The sequence below is a fragment of the Emydura macquarii genome, unplaced genomic scaffold (genome assembly GCF_026122565.2).
Source record: "Emydura macquarii macquarii isolate MOO-44397 ecotype Brisbane River unplaced genomic scaffold, CSIRO-AGI_Emac_v2 contig_2199, whole genome shotgun sequence".
In the NCBI taxonomy this organism is placed as follows: domain Eukaryota; kingdom Metazoa; phylum Chordata; order Testudines; family Chelidae; genus Emydura; species Emydura macquarii.
In genome coordinates, this window is record NW_027132336.1 from 706650 (window position 1) to 712847 (window position 6198).

The following is a 6198-nucleotide window of genomic DNA, read 5'->3' on the forward strand; positions in this document are numbered from 1 at the left end:
TTCCCCTTCCTAAACTATCCACATCACTTTAAAAAATCCATCAATGTGGTGCTGCTAAGCAGTAATTCTGGGAGCCAGTTAATTAGTTGCTTTCAGTGTTTTCTGTGCATTGGTGATCAGGTCTGGGTGAAATGTAAACTGGCAGTATCTAACTTGGTCAGTGAAATGATACACAAACCATTTCCCCAAGGTGTCACTTTCTTCTCTGAAATTGTTATGCAGACTTGTAATGGGATAAACTCTGAGGGTCTATACAGCCCAGGGTGAACATCACATTGACTTAAATTAGTCTCTCCTATGAGAGTTTGTATGTGAAGTGGAAAGCATGTTTCAGTAGAATAATAGAAGCGCTCTCTCCTACTCCTTATCTACTCCATTTCTTCCTTGCAGGCAACAACCCAGGGTAAAATGGTCATTCCAGTGCAGCTGAGGAAAATTGGTTTGGATAAAGTAAAACCAAACTTAAACCAGAGCAAAACTCTAATGAGAGATTTTTGACAATTGTTTGTTTTTCTTTAAAAAAAATTTTGGTGTGATTTTAGTGCTCACAGAAAGTCCGGGACTGAAATCCTTAATTTTCCACCAAACAGGAAGAATTTGGGTATCTTCCCTATGCCGCCCTTCCGCCATGCCCCATCCCTGAGCTGCAGGGACCACTTACAGGGCTGACAACCTCCAAGGCCTCTCAGACCTCAGGGATAATTATACTATATACTACAAAGAAAACCAAAGGGATGCCGCTGGTGTAAAGCACAATATTCCAGGGAGCCACTATTCATTTTGGTGACCCGGATATCGTTCAATGAAGAAAGCAAGTCAAATCTGTTTTGTTTTTTTTTTACCAGAGCTGTCCTCTCTCTTCTATCTCCATCTGTTTCTTTCTCTTTCCACCTCATTCTTCTTTCTCTGTATATCTCACCCAATGTCTCCTCTTCTGTTTTCTTTCTGCTCTCATCATTTCAGAGTCTAGTCTTTCCTCTTCTTTCTCCTTCTGTCAGCGGAGAAGTAAATTGACCAAGGCCATTGTAAGGCACTCTAGGCCTGATCCATAGAATCATAGAAGATTAGGGTTGGAAGGGACCTCAGGAGGTCATCTAGTCCCTGCACAAAGCAGGACCAACCTCAGCTAAATCATCCCAGCCACAGCTTTGTCAATCTGGGCCTTAAAAACCTCTAAGGATGGAAATTCCACCATCTCCCTAGATAATCCATTCAGCCTGGCCCACTGATGGGGAGCAGTGGGGGGGCAAAGGGGCCTGGGCCACTTCCACCCATGGCCCCACCCACACTCCATCTCTGCTTCATGCCTCACCCCTTTGCTAGCCACATCATACCTTCCCCTTGCTCCTTGCTCACCCTCTCCAGTCATCGCTCGCTGCCTGGGGGAAGGAAGAGTGTGGAACAGAGGAGGAGGATGGAACGGGCGGGGGGGAGGGGAAGGGATGTGGTAGCGAGTGGGGGAGAGGGGTCTCGGGCAGAGCAGGAGTGAGGTCTGGGGCAGGGCAGGGGTGGAGTGGGGTTGCGGCCTGGGGTGGAAGAGGTGGGACTTTTTTGCCCTGGGACCCAGAATTGCTGTCGGTGGGCTTGCATCCAGCCACTATTAAGTCAATAGGCATCTTTCCTCTGGTTGCAGTGGGAGCTGAACGGGCCTCACTCATATCTTCCCCCCACACTGAAGGTAGCCAGAAGAAAAGGGCTGGATAAGACTGCAATTTCATCTAGAATTTTTGAGAGCAAGTATTGGGCAGGAAGATGGCCTTAGTCGCCTCATATTCCACTTCTTATCGCTCAGGAAAAGCACCAAAAGAGACAGTTGATCTGCAAATTTCACTACGGATGGGACACACGTGTTTGGCCACCATGCACTCAAGGTCACCCTGTTTAGTTGTGTCCAAGACATGAAATTACCAATTTCTAAACCTAAAGAATAAGAGAGTTTGTCAGTTTGCTTGTGCTTTCCCAAAGGATGTTTAACTGTAATCTGTACCTGATATCACTTGCAAAGCTGATTTGCATGGTGACTCAGTCATTGAAACATCCTTCTCTTTTTAAACAGTGGAGCTTTTTTAACAGCAAATATTTATTCTTTGGATTTATATTAGAAAGAAACCTCTGTTTATGTATCTAAAGCTTGACGAGTATAAGTTGATCCGTGTTACGTAGGTGTTAAGGTTTTATAGCCTTACAAAAGGTGATAAATTGGAAATCCTTATTATATTGTTGAGAGAGAGCAAAGTGGTCATGGAAATGAAAAAGGTTGACTTCTGTCAGAGAGGCTAACAAGGTGGTAGTGCTTGATCCCAGGAAAAGAGAGCCTAGGATATTTGTTGGTAGACTGGCAGGACAGCAGTTTAGACTGGAGCACCATGGATATACATACAAATCTCCCTAACAGCCCTCTCATTAAGCACATAATTATTTACCACTGAAGTCAATGGGAGCTTTGCCATTAAGTTCAGCGGATCAGGATCAAGCCCTGATGTAGGACTGGGTTCCCTGTAGCTCTTTTCCTTCACTATTCATATATACACAGCACTCCACATATGCACTTTGCAAAATCATGCCATTTATCTACTAAAGCAGGGTAATCAAGTTTGTTTGGAAAGGTTTGTCCTTCATAAACCTGGTTGTAGGCAGGAAAACACTTTCCCTTCTACCATGCTGTCATGGCTCACCACCAGGAGTGCCAGTCGCAGGGCAGACTGTCAAGAAGCAGGGCAGAGATCCCAAACTGGTGGTATGTTCTATAATTAGTTTCCACCAGCCCAGTAACAAGTGTGAACTCCCATAGCACTACACCAATCTTACCACAGTCACAGACAGTCCCCTTGGGCACTCCAGTCTATTTTGTCACTCAGGCAAGCTGGACTTAGTAATTGATGGTTAGTATACAGCAGGGGTTCGCAACCTTCAGCAAGGGCCGTGTCAAATCTTCCCTCCTACCCCTCTCCTAGTGCCAGTGCGGCGGCGGGGGAGGGGGTTGGGTGGGGGAGGAGATCTGCAGGCCTGTTCCCAGTGACAGTGGCAGCAGCGGGAGAGGGGGGTGTTTGCGGACCCATTCCCAGCAGTGGTAGGGGGGTGGCCTCGTTCCCAGGCCACGGCGGGTCTGCGGGTCCATTCCTGCAGGGGCTGCCGCTCTCAGCCAGGGGCATCACTCGGCCCATGTGGAGAAGGAGTGGGGCCGGGGGGGCATGCGGCGCTCCTTGGAGCTGGGAGCAGCGTGGTTCTGGCCAGGGCACTGTGTGCCACAGGTTGCCGACCCTGTGGTATACACCAAAGATCACAAAATATTCAGATTTCTCCCAGTCCCAAGAGATCAGTCACTTACCCCAGGTCAATTTGTACATTAAATCTCACAGCAAAGACAATGCTTGTAGCCAATCCTATAGTAAACTAGCTAAGGATTTATTAATTAAGAAAAGAAATGAGAGAATTATTAAAAGTCAAAGCAGGCAAGTATATATACACAAATGAGTTACAGTCTATGGCTTCAAAAGGTGACAGAGGTGTAATAATCTGTCAGATCTGAATATCTTTTTAGGGCTAACCTAAATTGACCCTGGGGACCTCTGCTTCTGTTTTGTAGCTCTGGCCCTGTGCGAATCCAAACAGCAAAAGATGAAAAAATTTCTTGTCAGCTATTTTTATTTCCCTCTTCTAGAATTCAAAACGATGGGACAAGCCCTTTTGCACATTGCCTTCTCCTGGGCGTAAGGGAGCAATTCACCAAGCTTTTGTATAGTGATGACCCACAGTGATAGGCCTTCTTGATGGGCAAGAAATGATCCTCCTTGATTGGAGTCACAGTTTCAGAGCACACATTTTCTTACCGTTACAAAGAAAACTTAAATTTACCTTATAGCAAGCGATCAAGGTATGATAAGTGAGATTAACGCATGCAGCAATTTACAAGCATCGCATAAAGTTCAAACATTAAACACATTGTTATACGTCCAATATCTATCTTAACCACACTAACACAGGTGAAACAGACTGGTTTCCAGCAATGAATTTGTCAGTGCTTGGCTGAGACCTAAAGCCTTGGCAAGACCTGGCACCTGGTCTGTCAGTGTCACATGCCCTGATCCCGCCACCACCACTAACACCGATTGTCTAGATTTAAAAAGTTCACTTGGCCTTTGGCTTCTCACCATTTGGATGAAAATGGGGAGGGATGCCTTTAATGGAAGGGGAAGACTGTGTCACAACTAGTTCTTTGAAGCACTTTCCCCTGATGACCAGCAAAACCTAGGTCATACCTAACTGCTCTTCACCCAGGAGCTGATTCCTTGTAGATGTTGTGACGTCATTGTGATGGCAATAGTTGTATCTGTGGAGAATGACACACAGTCAGGAGGCATTGGCATATTGTTGACAACAGAGCCTATGGGACGTCACTATCTCTCCAAGTGGTCTCATGTAGATATTGAAGAGGAAGGGAGATATGACGGATCTGAGTAAGAGAGCTGTAGTGAGGGCTTTTAGGGATATGAAGTGGTTACCCATTAACACTGTCTGGGGCTTATTGGAAAGAAATAACTGGAGACCAAAACAAAAAAAAGTAGAGCTAACAATCCTATTCCAGCTTTCATTCTGGCTAGGGATGGTTAGAAATCCCACCTTTTCCCCCCATCGAAAATTTTGCCTAAAACTCTAAGCATTTCACAAAGAAAATGAAGTTGAAATTCCGTCATGGTAAAAAAACATGGTTGTGCAAATAAAAGTTTGCGTAGATAAGAATCTGGAGTGATTGCAGACTTCTTTGTGTGCAGGAGCAGCACAGACATCTACAATGTGTGATTACTGTACCTACACTCACTTGCAAAGGATTTTACACCTTGTCTTAGGGAAATTACTTCCTGCAGCTAGCAATATGGAAATCTTTCCCTACTAAAGACTGGCCGTAACGTGAAAAATAGAATAATGTTCCTTTAAACTGCCCCTGAAAAAAACAGAAAAGAAGGGAAAATCACAATGATTGATTTTTATTTTTATTTTTTCATAGGGGTATAAATTTAGTTTTATGAGTCATAACCTGGCATTTTCAAAAATGGTCCTGACCCATAAAATGCTAACTCTTGTTAATATCTATAATGATGGTTAACAGTTGCATTTTTAGAACCATTCACCAGTAATTGCGCAATTTAGGCAGTAAAATGTATCCATAGGAATAATCCTGATTGCAGGCAGAACATAGAAAAAATGAAATGCTGTACTCTTCATTACTGAATATGTCAACCATATCTCCGGTTTTTTTCCTGACAGAGATAAGGTGTGCTGGCTCACATCTCCATGTAGACTTGCCTGCTTCTTTGCAAGATTTTTTTGGGCATAAGCCCAGCAGCTGTTTTGGATAATTCTTTTCTATTCATTCAAATACCTGAAGCAAATATTGAGTGGAGATGTAAAGCTAAGGTTATTTTATTTAAATAAATAAATATAGTTGTATGCAATACAGGATTCTCCCATGTAAAAACCTTTCACACATAAATCCATGCCTACACACAAGTAGGCACTGAACTGATTATTATTGCTCTGTGCAGTGTTGTTGTACCAATGTTGGTCCTAGGATATTAGAGAGACAAGGTGAGTGAGGTAATATCTTTTATGGGACCAGCTTCTGTTGATGAGAGAGACAGACACACTTTTGAGCTTACACAGAGCTCTTCAGGTCTGGGAAACTTATTCAAAGTATCACAGCTAAATACAAGCTGGAACAGATTGTTTAGCGTAAGTACTTAACATTTATTTCAAGGGCCTATTTATGATGAAGTGGCCATTAATACCTCTCTAGTCATAAGGGGGAAAGGAAAGGTGGAGGGAAGCAACTGAGGGTGGGGGGGCGGGTGGGGTGGGGTTATTAGTCAGTTACAGATTGTTGTAATAAGCCATAAATCTTTATTAAGACCATGATTTTTAGTTATGAATTTAAGCTTCCAGACTCATCTTTTGAAAGTGTTGCACAGGTTACCTTTGAGGATGAGGACTGACAGGTCAGTATGATGCGGTGCCCACCCCACAGGAGGCCTGAAGGTGTAAATTAGGCCAATTAACCTACAGGCTGCACCTGGAGGAAAGCCAAGATAGGCTAAGGATAATTACTGATGAAGCCCAGCTGGGGCAGGAACAGGAACAGGTGGGACTTCTATAAAGCCTAGGAGTTGCGGCTAGAGGGTAGTTATACTCTCTGATGTAAGG